The sequence below is a fragment of the Tursiops truncatus genome, chromosome 20 (genome assembly GCF_011762595.2).
Source record: "Tursiops truncatus isolate mTurTru1 chromosome 20, mTurTru1.mat.Y, whole genome shotgun sequence".
Lineage (NCBI taxonomy): Eukaryota > Metazoa > Chordata > Mammalia > Artiodactyla > Delphinidae > Tursiops > Tursiops truncatus.
This window is the reverse complement of record NC_047053.1, coordinates 49499184-49522490: the sequence shown is the minus strand read 5'-3', so window position 1 is coordinate 49522490 and position 23307 is coordinate 49499184. Positions and strand designations below refer to the sequence as shown.

At 41.3% G+C, this 23307-nt stretch overlaps 1 protein-coding gene across 9 annotated transcripts in view; it reads left to right on the top strand.

The window, feature by feature from the left end:
- Positions 1-427: 427 nt before the first annotated feature.
- TNRC6C (trinucleotide repeat containing adaptor 6C) overlaps positions 428-23307 on the top strand; it is a 129532-nt gene continuing 106652 nt past the window's right edge. For 8 of the 9 annotated variants that reach the window (XM_073798070.1, XM_073798068.1, XM_073798069.1 and 5 more), the window contains exon 1: positions 428-987. The gene's annotated coding sequence lies outside the window, so the exon portion shown is untranslated. The remainder of the gene's footprint in view (positions 988-23307) is intronic. The other variant, XM_073798076.1, reaches the window with a different exon arrangement.

Here is a 23307-nt window from a genome sequence, read left to right as displayed (position 1 = left end):
GAGCGGGCGCACAGAGCCGGGTCCTCGCCCCGCGGTTGAGCCGCGCTAATGCAGACTCGCAGCAACCTAAGAAAAGGAATGACGCCGCGCGAGTTTCCACGCACCCCAAGCAGAGCGCGATCCCTCGGGACTCGCGCGTACCCGCCAGCACCCTGGCGCGCTCCCCGCGCGGTCTGGGGAACTACAGTGCTGGCGGGTATTAAGGGGGGGTGGGGGCGTGGCTTAGCTGGAAGTAGCCAATGGGCCGGGGAGGGGCGCGCGGGGGCGGAGCTCGGGTTTAGAGTGCCGATTGGCCAGTTGGCTCTCCGGTATGCAGATACGGTGGAGTCACGTGCCAGGGGCCAGGACGACTTCCTGTTGGAGGCCAAGGCGGGGCGGGGAAGGGGGCGCGAGCGCCCCGTCTGGCTGGAGCGGGGGGAGGGGGGGGTTCTTGTCAGTTAGAGCAACAAGATGGCCGCGGTGGCAGCTCCGCACCTCAGCGCGACGGCCCCGGGAGCCGCAGCCGCCGCCGTCGGCCCTGCCGCCCCGCAGCCCTGAGCGCCGCCCCGGCCGCCCCCACCGCCCCTGACAGGGCCGTCCCTGCGCCTGCCGCGCTCCTGCCGCCGCCGCCGCGGGCCCGCCCGAGCCGGAGGCGGAGGGAGCGGAGCCGGCCGAAAGCAGAGCGCCGAGCGCAGCCGCCGCCGCCTCGGATCCCGGGCCGCGCCGGAGCTGCTGTCCCGCCTGCTGGTGCGAGGAGGAGGGCGCGTCGCGGCGTCGCCGGGGCCGGACCTGGACCCGCTGGGACGCGTCGCCGCCCACCCGCCCGCGCCGCCGCTCGCGCCGGGACCTGAGCCCGCGGCGCCGGCGCTGAGCGGGCCCCCGCCGCCCGAGCGCCCCGCAGGCCCCGGGGCGGCTGCTCGAGTCGTTTTTGCCGCCGCCGCCGCCAGGCCCGCGCCGCCGGAGCCCCGCCGAGGAGCCGCCGCCGCCGCCGCCGGGGACGGATCCCAGGTGAGCGCGGGCTGGGCCTCCGAGCCGCCGCAGTCGGCGGAGCCGTTGGCGTCGCCTTTGTTCGGCCGGACCCGGAGCGCGAGGGGTCGCGGGTCCCGGCGGGAAGGGTGAGCGGCGCAGGGCGGCGGGAGGAGCTGCCGGCTGCGCGGGGCCGGGTGCGGGCGCGCGCGGGGAGAGAGGCTCGCGGTGCCCTGCGCGATCGGCACGGTCGGCGCGGCCACACGGCGGTTGCGTGTGTGGTGTCTGGAAACGATGCGGTTGGTGGAATTGGCTCCCCTGAGCAGTCACCCGCGGGTTTTGCATTTCTGATGGCATGCATGAACCCAAGCGTTTTCGGTGTGGGGCCTCCCGCGCCGTTGTTTGGGGGAGAGCAGGCGCGGGCGTGCCTAGGCGAGCGTGGAGGAGCCCCTCGGCCTCCCACGGGTCTGGAATCAGGTGGGCTGCTCGCCGCGCTGCAGGCTGCAGGGCGATGCGCACGGGGGACGGGAGCCGACCCGCAGTTGCCCCGCTCTCGGAGCGCGGAACCCGAGCGCCTTGGGGCCACCCCCGCTCGAGCGACGCCTCGTCTTCACCTTTGCCTGGTGGATGAGGTTAATTAATAGATTCGTGCCTGTTAAATGTGCAGATACAGATACAGGGGTTCCCTGCGCGTTAACTCGGTGGAGAACCTTTCGCTTGCAGGTTACACGCAGCTTTGGGAATCTCACGGAAGATGCAGGATTGTTGCCTCCACGTCGCGGGGCGGGGGAGGAGGAGCCGCAGATCCTGGCTGCACCTCTTGCGGTGTAAGACTCTGCTCGACAGCCTCAGGGATTCTGTGCAAAATGAGTGCGACTGTCTCGAACCTTTGCCTCTGTCAGATTGAACCTCCATTTGAGTGGTCTGCTCGGTTATGCCTAGGCATGAACTGCAGATTCTGAACTCAAAATGGTGCTCTGTAGATGTCCAACTTAAGCGTCTTTAAGGAGTTGCAAGTTGGAGGCGTCTGGCTGGTTTAATCCATTGTGTTGCTGAGGTTCGGGTTTTCTCCTGTATCCGGTGTTCACGTGGATGTGCTGCGGTGTAGGTGGTCAGTTTGATGATCACTGTGTAGAGGCTGCTACGTCTCTGAACGTAATTTGACCCCGCAGGAGGCTTATTTTACGCAAGTTATTTCCTACATTTAGAATTGAGTAACTATGGGGATGAGTTGAGGCACTGGAAATGTGGCTTGAGTGATCTTCGAAGACAGTGGTGGCCAGTTTGAAATGTGTAGGGGGTGCGACAATTCTACGCATAGATTCCAGACTTCCTTCAATACTACATGAATGAATAAAGGATAAAACTTAGCCCCAGGCCAGATGAACTTGGTTGGCAGAGGGCACCTTGAAAAAATTTACATTATTCCAGAACCATGGAAGGTGGTGAAGGTCTTTGAACACCTTTCTGTGTGGCACTCCTAGGATGCTTTGTTGGGGGAAATGATGCAAAATGAGGTTTTCAAAATGACTAACCCAGTTGTATTATCCGAATTAATTTTATTATTGGTGTTCACAGATGATAAACGTCTGAATAGTTGTTACTTTGTTCTGAGTCTTTCATATTCTTGTCCAAATCAGAGACCTTACTGTTTGGTACCTCTGATTTACTATTAAGGTATGAAATTAAATAAAGTTGACACTGAGGCTGTCATGAGACTTAATCCTAACTACTTCGTTTTGGATTTTGGCATTTAAATATTTTAGTAGTAACCTGGGGTACACGTCAAAGTTGATTTTAGGTTTTCCTCCTCACAGTGTTTATTGTTGTTCTTTTTCAAGTGGCGTATGTTTTAACACTTTGACAAAGATTATTTTGTAACAGGTTTATGTTTATACTTAGTTGGCTCAGGAATTTTGGAACAAGTAGTTGCCTTAGAGTGCTGATTCTGAGGGAAGGTGGAGCAAATTGTTTCATTTGACTCTCAATGATTAACTATAACTAAACCATGGAGGGAATATAGGAAACTTTAAATTACAGTATTTCTCACCACCACCACCTTTTTGTTAAACAGCCGGCTTTACGGAGATAAATTTGTGCTTTTGCAAATGCTGTCATCTGGCTCACTTCCAAAACCAAGCTGGAGGAGGAGGAGGTCAGGGCTGGAAAGGCGGCAGCCTTTTTCCTTACTGAAGAGAGCTTTCAGTTGGAAAGAAATGGAAGATAAAATTCCTTCAGTACTGGCTGAGAATGGGTTGTTTGCATTACTTCCCAAACTCCAAGTGGGGGTGATAAGGTCCTGAATGTAAACTTACTATTGCTTGACTCAAGAAAGTGATGCTAATTTTACACTTAAAAAAAGAGAGAGTACTAGTGAAAGTCTGTTTCTCTGTTATTTGATTTGAGCATATAGAATGTCTTTGACATCATATAACTTCTTTAACAACTTAACATTTTAAGGCTGAGAGCCATCTTAAAGACTATTTTATGGGGGGTATTTTTGGCCTTCCCCAGTAGGAATTAGATCCATGAGATTGCATGCTTATGTTTTCCATGATATGGACCTCTCAGTCAGGGTTTATTGTGTGAAGGTGATATCTAAGAAGATTTTGTAAGAAAGAAAATGGATTGGATGTGAAGTCTGAGGCTATTCCACATATCTGAATAGCATATGAGTTAGTTAAGATTTGGGGATGGAGCAAGCAAAGATTACTTAGCCAGAGCAACTGAAGCCTGTGTGGAAAGCATGAGAAATGGAGAGGTAGCAAGGGAATATGACAAGGGACAGATTTATAGAAAGCCTTGGAACCTGGGTAGGCTGAGGGAGCAGAAGGTGGAGCCCTGAGGAGGCAGAGCTGTAAGTGGGCAGGAACCAGGTAACTCTGTTTTTGTCTGTTTGTTTTGCTTTTCTTTTTCTGTGATTAAAACTGTTTTGACTTCTTACTCCTGATTTTGAGACAATCAGGTGGGTTTTTACCTTTTATTCCAGCTTAATTTCAGAGGCTCTTCTGATGTTTTTTTTAATTTATTTATTTATTTATTTATTTATTAGGTGAGCTGTAAGGAAATCTTTTCAAAGAGTATTAGTGTCGTGGTCTATTTTGTATGATAACTGGCTTCACGGTAAAGGTGACTGGATTTTATTTGCTTAATTAAGACAGTTAACATCTTAATAATTTTGTTTGAAGATGCCATAGATGTAAGTAGAGGGAGCAGAGTATGAAGTGGCCTTTTTTTTTTTTTTAGGACATTTTACAGATTTTCTTTCTTTAAGCCAGTCTGATCATGACTATCTACATTTTTACAAATTAGCTTTTATTATTTTTAAAATTTTTATTGGAGTATACTTGATGTACAATGTTGTGTTAGTTTCTGCTGCAGAGCAAAGTGGATCAGTTATATATAGGTATATATATGTGTGTGTATGTGTGTGTGTATATCTATCTATCTACTTATCTATCTATATATCTATATATGTATCTCCACTCTTAGATTCTTTTCCCATATAGGTCATTACAGAGTATTGAGTAGATCAAATTAGCTTTTAAATAATTGTGCATTCATGAGGAGAACGTTCTTTACTTTGCAAAATAATATACATAAGCTTTAAGATGTTTTCAATCATAAACATTCAGCTTATACACAACTCTTCAGGAATATAATTACTTAAAAATATAAAGATTCCTTGTTGTCAGAAATAACTATAAAAGCTTACGTAGAGAATGTATGTTTGACATTGAAACCAAAAAATGTGTACTCCTTGCCCAGTGAACTTGTTTGAATAACTTGATTAAAATAATCCTGTAACTTTTCTCTTGTGCAAATTATGTATTTGAACTGTAACTTATTTAATGAAAAGTAAAATAGTTATTTTTCAGTTCTCCAACTGGAATGTGACAAGGATTTGCGTGTTAAAAACATGGTGAAAATTCATACCCTTTGCGCTATTTTTGGAGTTTTACTAAAAATGAATTCTTTTCTTGGCCACACATGCTTTCAGAGAATGAAGAAGCTATTGCAGGGATGGAGAGCTGTTTGTTAAGAATGCATTCTTCCTCTGTAGCCCTCAAAGACTATAGAGCTGTGTGCAGAGCTAGACAATCTGGGCATCCAGCCATAAAACATCCCTGCTGTAGCACAGATAGTTGTTCGCACCCTCCTGAGCCCTCCATGGCTGCAAACCACAACAGAAGGAATGGGCTTGGGAAAGCAGCGTTCACTGCTATTTTGAACTCTTAATATTCTGTGTGGCTCTCTGAGTTCCAGCTCCGCATTGGGACTTTGGTTTTCTAAGATGTAGTAATGGTTAAGGGTAGGCAAGAATACAGCTTCTGAAATATGTCTCTTCTAGGCCAATGGATTTCAACATTTGCTGTGGGAAATGAGGAGCAGCAGGTTGTCTGTCTCAGGGTCTCCCTCTCCTTGTTTGCCTCTTTGTTGCAATACTTCTATCCTGTTGGGTAATGACCTGCCTGAAGACACATCACCTGGCCACTGGGCCTTGTGTACAGGGCCCAGAGGAGAGAGTCCTGTGGAGTCTGTCCTCCAGAGAAGAGAGCCTATGGGCTAGATAGGTACCATGTGGCTTAGATCCCACTCTACTTCCTCATAAACCTTTTTTTTCATAAACGTTTTTTGACACAAAATTTAAAAAAAAATTTTGTACAGAAATATGAAAATGGAAGAGTGTGCAGACATGTCAGCTCATCTTTGTTATAAGGTTACAGCATTTTCTGTGAACACCCATCTACTTGTATAAATAGATGTATAGATGTATAAACACCCATCTACTTGTATAAATCCACCCATCTACTTGTATAAATCCAGACATGTCAGCTCATCTTTGTTATAAGGTTACAGCATTTTCTGTGAACACCATCTACTTGTATAACACCCATCTACTTGTATAAATCCTCTAGAATACAAACACCTGAACAGCTTTTTTTCTTCAATCTAAAGTCCTACTCTGTTTTCCTTCTTTAGAATGTTTTAGAAATCATTACACTGTTCTATTTCGTAATGCCCTTCCTCTGAAGGCCTGAAGTGCAAACCTACAATATCACAATATCAAGTCAAATTATTCTCAGCAGCGGGATAACCCCTGTCTGTGACTGAGTCTTTTACTAACACACAGGCTGGCTAGTGCCAAACGTGGTTAGTGCCGAGGTGGTTATTGGGCGTATGTGTTTTGCCAGATTCATTTTATGTGTATAGTCTAGCTTATTAAGGATAAGATTTCTCACAACTAAAATCAGTTGCTTGGGTTGAGTCTGGCAAAGGCATTGTTTATTTTTTATTACCAAAGATAATTTGTTTTTAATTTTTCTTTTAATAAACGAATAACTTAAGATAGCAACCAGGAATTAAAGTTAAGGTCTGAAGCTGGGAAATGGCAGCAGAGGCAAAACTTATCACCTTCCCAACCTTTGGGACTGTGAAAAGACGTTAACGTCAGGAATTGGGGGGGTGGGGTAGAATTACTCCTTTGATTGCATGTTTTCTCACACTCTATGTGAAATGCACAGGGGGAGGGGAAACTGTAGGAAGGGAATTTACAGCAACGGGCTTTATTCTTCAGGAGGCTGATGTTTTAAATGAGGCTTTGGGGGTAGGTGAGGGCAGCAGATGTTGGCTGTGTGGAAGCAAGTACATTTGAGTCACTGAGGACAGTGGAGAATTGTGTGTGCATGTTGGGGAGTTAGGAAGCATCCTCTCAGGTCGCCAGATCTCAGTTTAAAAATAATCTTCAAATAGGTACAGCTAACATTTGAGCATCTACTGTGTGATAGTGTGCCAAGGATGTGAGTGTTTATCTTACTTAATCCTCACAACACTCCCAGAAAATGGGTGCTTTAGTTCTATTTTACGAAGGAGGAAAGGGAGGACAGGGAAGGAAATAAAAGATCCTACAGCTTGTAGGAAGTGAAGCCAGAATTTACACTCAGTCTACTTCAGAGCCCTCACACATGGATTAATAGCTTGGATTATAGTCTCTTTTCCTCTGGTCTGTGTCCCACTGATGCACTTTATGTATGTTTTCCATTCCTCAGCAGCAGCTTGTAAGGTAGGTAGTATATTGTGTTCATTTTCTAGATTGGGAAGCTGAGGCTGATGGAAGTTGAATAGTTTGCCCGAAGTTAGAGCCTTAATAACATGTCTAGGTCCTCTGATGCCAGAGTCGGAGCCACTTTCTAAAGCCCAAGCCTGGTCATGTCGTTCCTTCCTTTACTCTACAAAAATTTAATACCTCTGTGTTCAGCGGCCACAGTGAAGACTGACCTCTCCCTGCCCTCCACGAGGTGTCCTTAGTGAGGGAGACAGGCACCAAACAAGTAAAAACAAACAAAGCAAAAAACTGAGATGCCAATTAAATGTCGTGAAGCTTCCTTAAGTTCACAGCAATCCACGTTGGTATATAATTATACAGCTGTGTTCCGCATCTCCCCTCTTGAAGCTGCATGTTAGCACGTGGGATGCTTAGAGAAGTCCAGCAGCAGAAGAAACGTTTACCTTCGTTAGCCCAGTCAGCCTTTCCCAGACTTATGTGACCATCAAACACTGTTTTCCCTTTGGTACTACCTTGTAGTGTAGTTCAGTGGAACAGACTTGGGAATGTGAAAAGAGAGTGCCCAGTCATTCGAAAGAGGGAGGGGACCCATGGGTCACAGTGGTCAGGCAGAACTTCACTTGAAATGGGCCCTGGAAGATTGATAGATAGCATTTGGCTGGATGGAAGGAATATTCTACAAGGAGACGAATGGGCAAGCCATGTTTGGGGAACATTTTGGCAAGTACCTAACCATAGCAGCTGGAACTCAGTATTTTTATTGAATAAGTGAACACCGAGACCTAGCTGTACGTGGAGTTTTCATGTTGGCAGTGAGGTTTAGAAGGGGTTATATGGGTAGAATCTCCATTCTTTGGCTGGTTAGGAACTTTTGATGGTTGTTGATGGGCATGATATTGAACCAAGTGGTAGATTAGAAACTTGCATGGAGCTGATACACAGTGGATGGTTGGAGGGGAGATTGGAAGCATGAAAACCATGGCTGTTGTGGTTGTCTGTCAGGCGATGCGAGCTTGGACAAGCATAATGGTGGGGGCACACTAAAACGGTGCTAGGAAAAATCAGCAGGACAAAATAATACCAAATGATTGGTGTGGGCTGTTGGAAAGAAAGAATTCTAAGAGGTCAGACACACTGTGCTCGCTGCTCTTTCTGGGATGTTCCAGAGAGGCTTTAAATTAAGTAAATAAAGAAGCTAATGTTAAACTGTTTGATTAAATACATAAATGAGTCCTTTTAAAACGCTGTTCGGGGAAAGATGGCACATAATATAGCAGTTTTAGGAGAGTTTATTGTTTGAGGTTCTGGGGTGGGGACTTGACTCACAAGCATAAATCCCAGTATGTAATGAGCCATGTAATAATAGGGTTCTGCTGTTAATTATGGTGAGTACTCGCAACGAAATTGAATTTTCTTAGTACCATCCCTGTAAAAAACAAAAATCTTAACTCAGACTTTATATAACAGTCCCAGATAATATTGTAAACTTTATGGATATGGAATATTGACAAAAGAAAGGGAGAAAACAAATCTTAAGTATTTCCAGAAAATATGAGATCAGATTATAATGTAAGTAGTATACCAGTGTTCATGGTGGCTGTGTTGAAGTTACTAGAACTTTTTAAGTTAGATGAATTTATTAGAAGTGATAATATGTTCTTTATTAACAAAGAAAAAAATTAAAGCAACAAAATAGACTTTTTTCTTTTTTACTCCTCTAGAACGGGGTGGGGAAGCTTTAAAACAGACAAAAATATTATTTATTTGCCACATTCAGGTGATGAATAAGAACTTTAGCCACTGTTGTACCTTTGTATGTATTATGGTTTTGCATTTAATTGATGAGCACTATTTATTCTCCCTGTTCATTTTGGACTCTAAACCCCAGCATAGCCACTTACAGATTAGTGCTTTGCAAAAAAGCCTTAATTATCATCATCATTTCTCTATTAGGTTTTGAGTTCCTTGATAGCAGGGATAATAATGTTTTTGTCTTTGTAATATCTACAGTATTTTGTGGATACTAAGATTAAAAAATTTCAATTTTGAGTCATTTGTTTCTTCAGAGATGTTGCTTCCACAGATGATCATAGGGGGAAGGGAAGAGATTGATAATGACTACTTTTCCTCTGCCTTTTTTTTTTCTTTTTTTTTTTAGTCTTTTTAGGATAGTGACCCACCATATTTTCAACTAGTCAGCCCATCATGGGAGCACGGGATGCACCTGCAGGTGTGAGTAGAGTTATGCGATAAGTCCATCTTAACAGTCCTCGGTGGAATGCTTTGCACCGTGTTTTCTGTGGGTACCTGTAGGAATGGGCAGTTCTCTTTTCAGGTCTCTGGGCATTGCCAGTAAGTTCCACCAACCAAATTGTAAAGAAGTAATATGTGACATTTCTTAAGGACATTTGAACTTTAGGTATAATTCCTGGTTTGCCTTTCACAGATCAGGTGACTATCATTAGATCCTAGCCATTGGAAAAATGAGTGTTATAACTAATAGGATCATTCTGGCCAATCCACAATGTGTGGTTAGCATATATTAAATGTATTTTTCTATACTCCTCTAGGGGGACTCTGGAAGTCAGATCGAATTTTTAAAGGATTTTGTCAAAATTCTTTTTGTTAAAATCAATTTATGTTAACTATAATTTAAGTACTCTTTTAGCACAGTTATTAAATGTGGTTAATTAGTTTACACATATGCCTATTTAGCCTTTTTTTTTTTTTTGTGGTACGCGGGCCTCTCACTGTTGTGGCCTCTCCCGCTGCGGAGCACAGGCTCCGGACGCGCAGGCACAGCGGCCATGGCTCACGGGCCCAGCCGCTCGGCGGCATGTGGGATCTTCCCGGACCGGGGCACGAACCCGCGTCCCCTGCATCGGCAGGTGGACTCTCAACCGCTGCGCCACCAGGGAAGCCCCCTATTTAGCCTTTGATGGCAGAATTTTGATTATGTAGATCCCATGGCCTAAGAAAATGGGGTTTTCTCTTTAGCTTGTGGTCTTCCAACTAAATCTCAAATTAGTGGACATTGATTTCAGAATTCAGCCTTTAGGATTACTCAGAAGTTTTTCTTGCCTTTTATTTGTCTTTCCTGTAACCCTCCCCCTCAGCTTTTTTCATTTGCTCTTTTCATTTTTTTTTTTTCTCTCCTGAAACTTTGCACTTCAGAGATGGGAGTAAAGGCTTATCTTGAGGCAATAGGATGAACAGTGTGCTTTCTTTCATTTTGATGTATTGTTGTTTTGCTAAGCCTATTTGCTCTGAGGATATAAAACCACAACTGGAGAAAGGATTCCAAACTTCATAATAGCTGTATTTTTTTGAGTGCTTGTTGTGTGCCAAGTACAGGGCACTTAATACATTACCTACTTTATTCTCATCAATAGATGTGGAAACCAGGGCACCTCAGAGAGGTCAGGGCTCCCTGATTGCTGGGACTGTGCTCCTGGCTGTCCAGTTGTTCCCCCTCATTCAGATGGACAGAGTGATTTTTATTACCATTAAAGATCTAAGAGATCAGGACTTCCCTGGCAGTCCAGTGGTTAGGATTCCTCACTTCCACTGCAGGGGCCACGGGTTCCATCCCTGGTTGGGGAACTAAGATCCCGCATGCTGCGCAGCATGGCTTGGGGCCCCAAATTTGATGTGTGGCATTTGGCTTCTTTTAATTTTAAAAATTTACCAAATGTTAACATAAATTACCTGTGTCTAACGGATTCATAGATAGCCCCAATATCAGTAGTATCATTTGGGGCTCTAAAAGTACATTGAAAGAAAAATAACTTTGATGTGTTTATAAGAAATGTTATTTCTCTTGGAAAAACCTGATAGTGAATTCTTTTTTCTCCCTGATTTCTAAGTCTGGCATCCAGAATGCAGCTGAGGCAGGAGCATGTCTGTGAGACAAACATAGATCTCCTGAAATCTTATGGATTACTTTTTTTTTCTGCCACAGCAGCAGGTTTTTCTTAAAACATTGTTTGAAATTTAACATTACTGAAAATTTTAAGCCTGCTTAAAGGGATTCTAGTTTTGATTCAAATTATAAAAAGTAAGGCATTTTAATGAAAATCTGTGTCACCTTGACACCAGGATGCTTTAGTTATTAATGGGATAAGCTAGAAGTAAGGTGCCTTTGATATATATGAGCAGTGTATGATAACTGTCTGTCTTCTGTCTAATTCAACTACTTCCTACTACTTCCTGTTCAATCTCACATTTCAGTTGGAAAGCAATTTCCTCACTTGACCCATTTTTCTTCTGTATTGTGTCTTTCTTCCAGTTCTTCAACACAGAGAGTTTGAAGGAATGGAGTGTTGTAAACCCTAACAAGGTGAAGAGATTAAGATACCTGCTTTGGAATAAGCATATTCTCTGTTATTTCTTCCTTTGGCTCTCTGGTTGGAGGGATAATGGTTTTGCTTGTTTACTTTCATGTCACAGTTTTCAGAAGAGATACATATTGAATGACTGAGAATGGTAGAGAGGCATATGGGTAAAGAAAAACACAGGTGTGTGGGGGTAAGGATCTTGTTTTAGTAACATGGATAATTTAAGGATATTATAATTTTAGTAAATACATATGCGGTAAGCCTGGCATTAATAAGTCTATATTGTAAAATGTCTATTTATCTGGAGACCTGGGTCTCTTGATATCATTATCTTGTTATCATTAATGCCACCATTAGTCACAGGTTTGACGTTATCATGTGATGACATTTGTTTCGCACCCATGGCTTTGTAGAATGCTTGAATTGGCTTCTGTCCTTGCCAGATCAAATTCTAAATGCCCTAACATACCTAACAGAACACCAGTCTCTTTCCTGAAACCGTCTCTAAGTTCACTGTGTAAACTTTCTCTTTTCTGTTTACACTTATGCCTTTGGTGACCTTATTCAGTCCTGTGACTTTAAATACCATACATACCCTGAAGACTCCTATGTTTTGTTTTGCCAGCCTGGGCTGCTCCCAAGACTCAGTATTTGCATAGCTAGTTGCCTTCTCCACATCTCCACATGACTGTTTAGTGAGCATTTCCACCCCACAGGGTCAGGACCTGACTCCTGCTCTTGCCCCCGCATCCACTCTGCCTGTACTCCTCCCTGTCTTACTCGAGAGCACTTACATCCTTCTAGTTGCTCCAGGCTCAAACTTTGGAGTACTCCTTGGGCCCCTCTTTCTTTCCATGTACAGTACATAGGACATTAAACAGGTGATTTCCAAGTAGTCCATGGGTCAAAGAAGAGATCACAAGGGAAAGTCAGAAAATACTTTGAACTGAATTTAAAAAAGAAAACACAACATATCAAAATTCATGTGATGCAGCTAAGCTGTACTAAGAGGGAAATTTATAGCTTTAAATGTCTGTATTAGAAAAAGAGAAAGATCTCAAAGCAATAATTTAAGTTTCTACCTTATGATTCCAGGAACTGAAGAACAAACTAAACCCCATAGCGAGCAAAAAGAAGGAAATAAAGATTAGAGTGAAGTCAATGAAATAGAAATAGAAAACAGTAGAAAAGGTCAGTAAAACCAAAACCTGGTTAATGGAAAATATCAACTAAATTGAGAAACCTGTAGCTAGATTGACCAAGAAAAAGAGAGAAGATACAAAGTACCAAAATCAAGAATGAAGAGGGGACTTGAGAACTGATCTTACAGAAATTAAGTAGATACTCTGAATAACTTTGTGCAGACAAGTTAGACACCATAGATGAAATGGACAAAATTCTAGAAACAGACAAATTACCAAAACTGACTCAAGAAGAATGAAAAGTCTGAATGGACATCCAACAAGTAAAGAAACTGAATTAGCAATTAACAGTTTGGCACAAAGAAGAGCCCAGGTCGTCTTGGCTTCACTGATAGATTCTGTCAGACATAAAAAGAACTAATACAAAGCCTTCACAAACATTTCCAGAAAATACAGGAGGAAGAAACACTTCCCAGCTGATTCTGAGGCCAGTACTGCCATGATAACAAAGCCAAAGACATCATAAAAAAATTAAACTACAGCCCAATATCTCTCATCAATGTAAACACAAAAATCTTCAGTCTAATATTAGGAAGCCAAGTCCAGAAACATATAAAAAGGATTATGACCAAATGGGATTTATCCTAGGACTGCAAGTTTGGGTTAACATCCTTAAATCACTTAATGTCATACACCATATTGATAAAATCAAAGACAAAACCACATGGTCATCGCAATAGATGCTGAAAGAGCATCTGACAAAATTCAGCTCCCATGTATGATTTAAAAAAACAAAAAACCTCTCAGCAAATTAGGTAAAGAGAACTTCTTCAACTTGATAAAGGGTGTATAGGAAAAACATACAAAACACAAGGAGTTAACTCATATTTGAGGGTGAGCAACTAAATGCCTTCTCCCTAAAATTGGGAACAAGACAAGAATGTCCATTCTCCTCACTTCTATTCAGCATTGTACTGGAGATTCTAGCCTGAGCAGTCAGGTTAAAAAAAAAAAAAAAAAAGCATTTATTGGAAAGGAAGAAGTAAAACTTTGGCATGATTCTGTATGTAGAAAACCCTAAGGAGTTCTTACACACACACACACACACACACACACACACACACACACAGCACTACTAGAACTAGTAAACAAGTTCAGCAAGGTCACAGAATACAAGATCAGTATATGAAAATCATTTGTACTTCTGTATACTAGCAAGCAATTTGAAAATGAAATTAAGAGAACAATTTCACTATGGCATCAAAAAGAATTAAATACTTGAGAATAAATTTAACAAAAGAAGTGAAAGACTTGGACACTGAAAACTGCAAAACATGGCTGAGAGAAATTAAAGAAGATCCAAATAACTGGAGAAACAGTCTGTGTTCGTGGATGGGAAGACACAGTGATGTTAATATAGCAGTTCTCCCTAAATTGATCTATAAATTGAATGCAGTTCCCATCAAAATCACAGAAGGCTTCTTTTTTGCAGCAGTTGACAAGCTGCTTCTAAAGTTTACATGAGAATGCAAAAGACTTAGAATAGCCAAAATCATTTTGGCAAAAAACAAAGGAAGGTCTTAAAATTTCCAATTTAAGAATATACTATAGGGGGACTTCCTTGGCGGTCCAGTGGTTAAGACTTGGCGCTTCCACTGCAGGGGGCGCGGGTTCGATCCCTGGTCTGGAAACTAAGATCCCATGTGCGGTGTGGTGTGGCCAAAACAAATAAGCAAACAAAAAGAATATACTATAAAGCTAAAGCAATTAAGACAGTGTGGTACTGGCACATGGACAGACATATAGACAAATGGAGCAGAATTGAGTGTTCAGAAATAAACCTTTATCTTTATGGTGAATTTTTTGACAAAGGTGCCAAGGCAGTTCAGTGGAGAAAGGATAGTCGTTTGAATAAATGTTCTAGGACAGTTGGCTGTCCATATGCAAAAAACAAAAAAAAGGTGATTTAGACTTCACACCATATGCAAAAATGAACTCAGAGTGGATCATAGACTTAAATGTAAAAGCTGAAACTATAAAATTGTTAGTGCAGGAGAAAATCTTCAAGACTTTTGGTTAGACAAAGAGTTCATAGATAAAACACCCAAAGCATGATCCAAAAAGAAAAAAGTTTATAAAGTGGACTTCATCAAAATTAAAAATATTGTGCTTCAAAAGATACCATTAAGAACATGAAGAGACAGTCCACAGACTGGAAGAAAATATTTGCAAATCATACAGCTGATAAAGGGCTTGTTTCAGATTATATAAAGAACAACTCTTGTAACCCAATAATAAGACAAAATACCCAGTTAAAAATGGACAAAGGATTTCAGTAGACATTCACTGAAAAAGGTATACAAATAGCTAATGAGCACATAAGATGCTCAACATCATTAGATTTCAGGAAATGAAAATTAAAACCATATCCACTTCATATCTACTAGAATGGCTACAGTCAAAAGGACAGGCAATAACAAGGACTTGAAGAAACGGGGAACCTCATCCATTGCTGGTGGGAATTGCTTGGTGCAGCAGCTTTGGAAAACAGTTTGGCAATTTCTTAAAAAGTTAAACATAAATTTAGCCTATGACCCAGTAGCTCCTTTCCTACCTATCTACCCAATACAGATAAAAACATATCTTCACACGAAAGCATGGACATGGAAGTTATTCATAATAGCCAATAAGTGAAAGTAATCCAAACTACCATCAACTGGTAAATGGGTAAATGAAATGTGGATATCCTTATGGATATCCATACAATGGAATATTAGTCAGCAATACGAAGAATGAAGTTGGGATACATGTTACAGTGTGGATGAATCTCAAAAACATTGTACCAATTGAAAGCAACCAGATTTCATTTACGTGATATTTCCAAAAAGGGCAAATCTGTGGGATCCAAAAGTGTCTTAGTGGTCGTGTGGGGCTAAAGGTGAGAATGGGGATTGGCATGAAGGATCTTTGGTGGATAATGAAATTGCTTGAAAACTGGATTATGGTTATGGCTGTATAGCTCTAAATTTACTCTGCATCTCTTTTTTTTTAAGAAGGAAAAATGCTATCTTAAGGCTTTGATGCATGTTAAAATATGTATACTAATTATCAGACATTTTCATCTTATTTTTTATTAAAAATATGAGAATTGTTCTTTGTGTGTTTTGTGGGTTTTTTTGGTTTTATTTTGGGGGTATATTACCATTGCTATTTAATGTTCTATATAGTCAAGGTGTTAATGGATTAGCGACCAGCATTATATCTTGTATATCTGCTGCATTTCCAAGAATGAGTCTTAACTAATTTAAGCTATTTAAAATTTGCAGATCTTTGGGGTTTATAGAGGAGAAAACTGCGATCCAAAGAGGTGGTGTGACTTGCGTAAGATCAGACAGTCCTGGGTTCAAACCCAGGTCTTGCCAAAAAAACCCCACTAGCTTTATGTCTTTTGACATAGGTAAATGAGCAAAGAAAAAGATAATTTATAAAAGAGACTAGTAATCAAACATTTAAAAAATTTATCTTGCCAGTAGTCAAAGAAAAGCAAATTAGAGAAACCAGAAAAATTTTTTGACATATTCAGTTGGCAACGCTCAAATATAATCCTAAGGAGAATGAGAAAAGAATCTTCCACTCATATGGTGCTAGTGAAAATGTGGCAGTGAAAATGGGTACAAACACCTGTAGGCAGTGAAAATGGTAGTACATATCAAAAGATTCAAATACCTTAATACCCTTAGTGAGATTATTTTTGGGGCATCTTTATTAAGGTATTTTTCCCCACATATACTAAACTGCACATATTTAAAGTATACCATTCAATAAATTTTTATATACCTTTGAAACCATCCCCACAATCAAGGCAATGAGCATATCTGTTGAGGTTAAGTTTTGAAGTATGTTGGTAGGAGTAGTGGGACAGTGCACTGGACGGGGATGAGAAGCAAAATTTAAAAACCACATGACCACTGGAAAACGATGGTAGAGGGAATGGGGATGCCTTCCTTATAATTTTGCCCATAAAGGTAAGCTACACATAGCAGTTTTTGAAATATTTGTCATTCTTATAGGAAGGTAATTATCTCTTAAATATTATTTAATCAAACCTTTCCTTTTGGGGCTAAAATCTATTCTTTTGAAAATATAGAAAAGCATTGTGGTTAAGAGATTTGGGGACTTCACACACAAGTAAAGTTTTAACAGCAGAAGTGGGAGCTGACATATGGTTGCCGTCTTTTTTTTTAATTGTTTCATTTAATATTTATTTGTTTATTTATGACTGCATTGGGTCTTAGTTGCGGCACGCGGGATCTTTTGTTGCAGCGCGTGGGCTTCTCTCTAGTTGTGGCGGGTGGGCTCCAGAGCACATGGGCTCTGTAGTTGCAGCACATGGGCTCAGTAGTTGCGGCATGCGGGCTTAGTTACCCTGCGGCATGTGGGATCTTAGTTCCCTGACCAGGGATCGAACCCACGTCTGCTGCATTGGAAGGTAGATTCTTAACCACTGGACCACCAGGGAAGTCCCGGTGGTCCCGACATTTGAGTGAAAACCACCATCATCTGCTCTTATCATTATTTTATAAAACAAAAGACGTTCCCATGCAAAGAAGTAGAAAGGACACCATCTTAGAGGAGAGTCCTATAAATTAAGTGAATGTAACTTTGTGAAAAATGTTCCTCATCCTTATTTTTCTAATTTTGTGGCGTTATCTGGAGTTACTTGATAGTGGGGTTGGTTTCACAGCTGTGTACATATATCAAAATTTACTGAATGGTATACTTTAAATATGTGCAGTTCATTCTCATTAACTGACAACCAGCATTTGAGGACCACTGGTATAAGCATGGTCTTGGGAGTATAAATTCTGGGATAGATTTCTGGGAATGCCACTTATCAGCTCAGTGACTTAATTTCTCTGAGCCTTTGCTCATCTGGAAGAAGTGGATAATAACGCCCACTACAGGGTTACTATACAAATTAAGTGAGATAGTGCATAAATTTGATACATTGTAGGTACACGTTATCTTCCCTGTATTCAGCCCTGCCAAGTCTGTTCCTTCCTACCACACATTTGTGCTATCATCTATTTGTGTGTATATTACTGTAATTTCAAAGGAGTGATTCAAGTCTAGAGAGAGGTATTGTTTTAACCCTATCATAGACATGACCATAGTAATCACTTTAGTATGATTTGTAAGGTGTGGGAGGGGGTTGTTTTATCCAGAAAAGATCCACAGATGGCCTATAAAATTATTGCTTGAACAAAAGGCATGGAATAGAGATTGAATTTGTATTCTTTGTAGACTGTTAGAATTTGTTCTTGTGATGATTATATTGTCCGTTTAATTTACTGTATTTCACACAGAGAAACCCCATTCAGGGTTCCAGAAGTGCTTATTAAATCGATCGTCTGTGGCATTTAATTATCATAATGTGGTAAAACTTTGTTCAGTACGATCAGATACCTAAGAAATATACAGTCACTCAGTCACATATGTTAAAGAGAGAAAGGAGAGGAGGAGAGTAGAGTGAGCAATAATATCGCCTTTTCAGTTCCACTAATATCTTTCTTAGATCTGTAATCTCCAGTACTTTTAAAGCTTTGGGTAATGAAAAGCAACTTCCTGATTCAAGAATAGTAGTTATTTATGCCCTGGTGCGAAACAAAAAGACAGCTTCTTAGGTCAAAAGGAAACATTCATTGAGCCTTAACCTTGTGGTAGGACAGGATCTTAACCTTTTAAGTAGTCACAGAACGCTTTGAGACTCCAGAAAACCTAAATGGAATGAAGAAGAAATTTTAATTATAAAAGAATTTCTCTCCAGAAAGTTTCTTCTTTTCGATAATGTTAATAAAATTATTTCATGGGAATTCCCTGGTGGTCCAGTGATTAGGACTCGGTGCTTGCCAGGGCCCAGGTTCAATCCCTGGTTGGGGAACTAAGATCCTGCAAGCCACACAGTGCAGCCAAAAAATAAAAAATAAAAATAACATAAATTCTTTTATACTTTTTAATATTTACTATTTAAATTGTCTCAGAATTTTAAAAAGGGAAAGCTATTGACTTTCCTTTGTGAAGCTAGCGTAATTATATCAAAAACATGAAAACGACATCAACAAAGCTATCTTTAGATTTCTATTAACATAAATATAATCTGAGAATCTTAAGTAATTTACAGAAAGTATAATTCATCAGTGTTAGCATTATTTCTTTAAAATCTCTTTCTAAAGAGCATTAGAGACATACAGTAGCATAAGATTATCTTAACTGCTACCTGGAAAGTCACTGAGTAAAATTCAATATCCCTTAGACTCCTGCTTCTGGCTAAGGCAGACTAGCTGTATCAGACCACCCCTGCTGCCAAGAACTAAAAAAGTTAGGTGGAATATAAAAAGCAACTCTTTGAAGGCATTGGAAGCTACCAGGGTATTGAGGATTTATTTATTTATTTATTTATTTATTTATAGCTGCGTTGGGTCTTCGTTGCTGCACGCGGGCTTTCTCTGGTTGTGGCGATTGGGGGCTCCTTTTCGTTGCAGTGTGTGGGCTTCTCATTGCAGTGGCTTCTCTTGTTGTGGAGCACGGGCTCTAGGTGCGCAGGCTTCAGTAGTTGTGGCCCACGGGCTCAGTAGTTGTGGCCCGTGGGCTCTAGAGCGCAGGCTCAGTAGTTGTGATGCACGGGCTTAGTTGCTCCGCGGCATGTGGGATCTTCCCAGACCAGGTCTCAAACCGATGCCCGCTGCATTGGCAGGTGGATTCTTAACCACTGCCTCACCAGGGAAGTCCCAGCATTGAGGATTTTGAGGGGCCAAGATCTCCCAAAAGAAGGGAGGTAAGAGGCAGAATAAACATTTGCTGCCACATGACCCCTCAGAGACATTTGCCAACTCAAAAGCTGTAACTGAAGAGCTGAACTGAAAACTGAGGCTGAGAAGCTAAGTAGAGTGTTGTCTTGGCGGAATGGGGGGGGCCACAAGAGAGATGTCAGGGATGACAGTGGGGAAAGGACCCTGGTAAACATCCCAGGCTTTTGGCTGGGCCTCCCTAATTGCTTTCCCCCACCCCCAAACAAAAGTTTTATCCTAGGAGTAATGATGAACATAAAGATCATCCTGAAATCCAACCCTTGCAGAAACTGAAACTTACTTTTGAATTGGTTAAAATAGATTAAAGTGATTTCACCTCTACTCTGAAGTGCCTGTCAGAAGCAAAAGTAAATAAAATGTTCTCTAGAGGGAGATAATATCATCCAGTCTCAGATATCGCCACAGTTTTTCCATGCAGTGACTAACATTCAGTCCAAAACTAGGCATGTAAAAAGACTGAATATCATAAATCACAGCAAGGTCCTTTGTGACCCACCTCCTAGAGAAATGGAAATAAAAACACAAATAAACAAATGGGACCTAATGAAACTTCAAAGACCATAAACAAGACCAAAAGACAACCCTCAGAATGGGAGAAAATATTTGCAAATGAAGCAACTGACAAAGGATTAATCTCTAAAATTTACAAGCAGCTCATGCAGCTCAATAACAAAAAAACAAACAACCCAATCCAAAAATGGGCAGAAGACCTAAACAGACATTTCTCCAAAGAAGATATACAGACTGCCAACAAACACATGAAAGAATGCTCAACATCATTAATCATTAGAGAAATGCAAATCAAAACTACAATGAGATATCATCTCACACCAGTCAGAATGGCCATCATCAAAAAATCTAGAAACAATAAATGCTGGAGAGGGTGTGGAGAAAAGGAAACACTCATGCACTGCTGGTGGGAATGTGAATTGATACAGCCACTATGGAGAACAGTATGGAGGTTCCTTAAAAAACTAAAAATAGAACTACCATATGACCCAGCAATCCCACTACTGGACATATACCCTGAGAAAACCATAATTCAAAATGAGTCAGGTACCAAAATGTTCATTGCAGCTCTATTTACAATAGCCAGGAGATGGAAACAACCTAAGTGTCCATCATCAGATGAATGGATATAGAAGATGTGGCACATATATACAATGGAATATTACTCAGCCATAAAAAGAAACGAAATTGAGCTATTTGTAATGAGGTGGATGGACCTAGAGTCTGTCATACAGAGTGAAGTAAGTCAGAAAGAGAAAGACAAATACCGTATGCTAATACATATATATGGAATTTAAGGGAAAAAAATGTCATGAAGAACCTAGGGGTAAGACAGGAATAAAGACATAGACCTACTAGAGAATGGACTTGAGGATATGGGAAGAGGGAAGGGTAAGCTGTGACAAAGTGAGAGAGTGGCATGGACATATATACTCTATCAAACGTAAAATAGCTAGCTAGTGGGAAGCAGCCGTATAGCACAGGGAGATCAGCTCAGTGCTTTGTGACCACCTAGAGGGGTGGGATAGGGAGGGTGGGAGGGAGGGAGACACAAGAGGGAAGAGATATGAGAACATATGTTTATGTATAACTGATTCACTTTGTTATAAAGCAGTAACTAACACACCATTGCAAAGCAATTGTACTCCAATAAAAATGAAAAAAAAAGAATATTGAGCACAGTTCCTTGTGCTATACAGTAGGTCCTTGTTGATCATGGATTGAAAATAAATCATTAAACTTTCAAAAAAAAAAAAGACTGAATATCAAGAGAAAAGACAGACAATAAGGACACCCACAGAAGATCCAGGTATTAGGGTTATCAGACTTGGACTTTAAGATAACATCAATTAATATGCTCAGAAAATTTAATGACATAAGAGTTTCAGCAGAAAACTGGAAACTATTAAAAAAATTAAATGGAAATTCTAGAATTGAAAAGTACAGTAACAGAAGGGTTCCATAACAGATTAATCACAGCTGAAAAGAGCATTCATGAACTGGAAGACAGATTAGAAGAAAATATCCGTGCTAAAGCACAGAGACAAAAGGATAAAAAAGGAAAAGAAAAAATACATAGACAAATGGGACACTTTGCTGTCTAAAATACTTATATTTGGAGTCTCAGAGGAGAGGAGAAAGAAGGTCAAAAGTAATATTTAAATGGCTGAGAATCAGGACTTCCCTGGTGGTCCAGTGGTAAAGAATCTGCCTTCCAATGCAGGGGACGTGGGTTTGATCTCTTGTCGGGGAATTAAGATCCCACATGCCATGGGGCATCTAAGCCCGTGTGCCACAACTACTGAGCTGATGCACCTCGATGAGAGAGCCCGCATGCCACAACTACAGAGCCCACGTGCCCTGGAGTCCACGTGCCACAGCTAGAGAGAAGCCCACGCACCACAACGAAGAGCCCTCACGCTGTAACAAAAGATCCCGTATGCCTCAATGAGGATCTCGCATGCTGCAACTAAGACCTGACACGGTCAAAAAAGAAAGAAATTTAAAAAATGGCTGAGAATCTTCCAAAACTGATGAATGCTATCAAGCCATAGATTTAAGAATCACTATGGCTGCTGAGCCTGTGCGTCCAGAGCCTGTGCTCCGCAACGGGAGAGGCCACAACAGTGAGAGGCCCGCTTACCAAAAAAAAAAAAAAGCTAATGGAGAAAGAGAGGGGAAATGGAATAATAAAAAAATACCGGTCCAAAAGAAGACAAGAAAGGAGAGAAATAAAGTGTAAAACAAGTAGTAAAATGGTCAATTTAAGTGATATCAGACAAAATAGACTTCAAGGCAATACACATCCCTAGAAATAAAAAAAGGAAATTTTGTAATGCAAAATGAGTTAATCCACTAGGAAATTTGTATGCACATAATAAGATAGCTTCAAAATACATAAAGCACAAATCAACAGAATCAAAAGGAGAAATAGATAAATTCATTATCACTATTTCTTCTGTTAGACACAAATTAGGAAGAGCTGGGTATTTGTTTAATGTGGTATAAACTCTCAGACCAGCTTTCCCTACTGTACTCAATGCTAAAACCCTAAAAGCTCTCTCTCACTAATTTTTATACCAAATAACCCACTTGCAGAATTTCTGCTTTTCATTCTAGAAACTTTTGAGCTCTGCTGGGGTTTGAAGTTCTTACTTTCCAAGTGGGGAATGCTTCTACAAGAGTTCACAGAATAGTTTCATTGAGTTGGACTATGAGGCTGCCACCCATTTGGGGCACTGGAGAGACAATGGAAGGAGGAAGAGAGGGACAAAGGGGGCTTCCCTTCCTGGTTCTAATGTACTTTTTTGGTGCAGCAGTCAGCAGATTAGCATCTGGGAGTCCTGGTGGTTCTCACCTCAGTGGCACTTAAGGAGCAGCTTTGGTCCACCCATAATACCCTTGGGGAAGATTATTTGCCACCTAGGAGGGCCCTTGTATGGACCATCTCTGACTTGGGCCCTCTGTTAGGTCTTTTTGCTACTCACCAGCTGTGTGTCCTATGGCAGCCACATTGCCTCCAGTCCACAGGGAGGGATCCTCTTCTAAATTCTTAGCGCCTTATTTGTACACCCTCAGCCTAGAGGTAGTAAATTTCTGCTGTCTGCATTTGCTGCTTCTGGATCACTTAGAGACCTTTTTTGCCCCTCTTAAAAGTTAGCCAACTTTTACTAGTTAACAGATCTATTAAATCTACCCTGTTCAAATTATTGGTGTGGTTTCTGATGCCAGCTGTTCTCTGACTGCTAAGACTTACTGACATTAGTATTTAATCTTCTCTAACATTGCTTTCTAAGTCCCTGCCAGTTAATAAGGTGTGTTAGTTTTCTATTGCCGCATAGCAAATTGCCACAAACCTAGCTGTTTAAAAGAACAACCAATGTTAGTTTAGAGTTCTGTGGGCCAAAAGTCTGGCATGGCATGACTGAGGTCTCTGC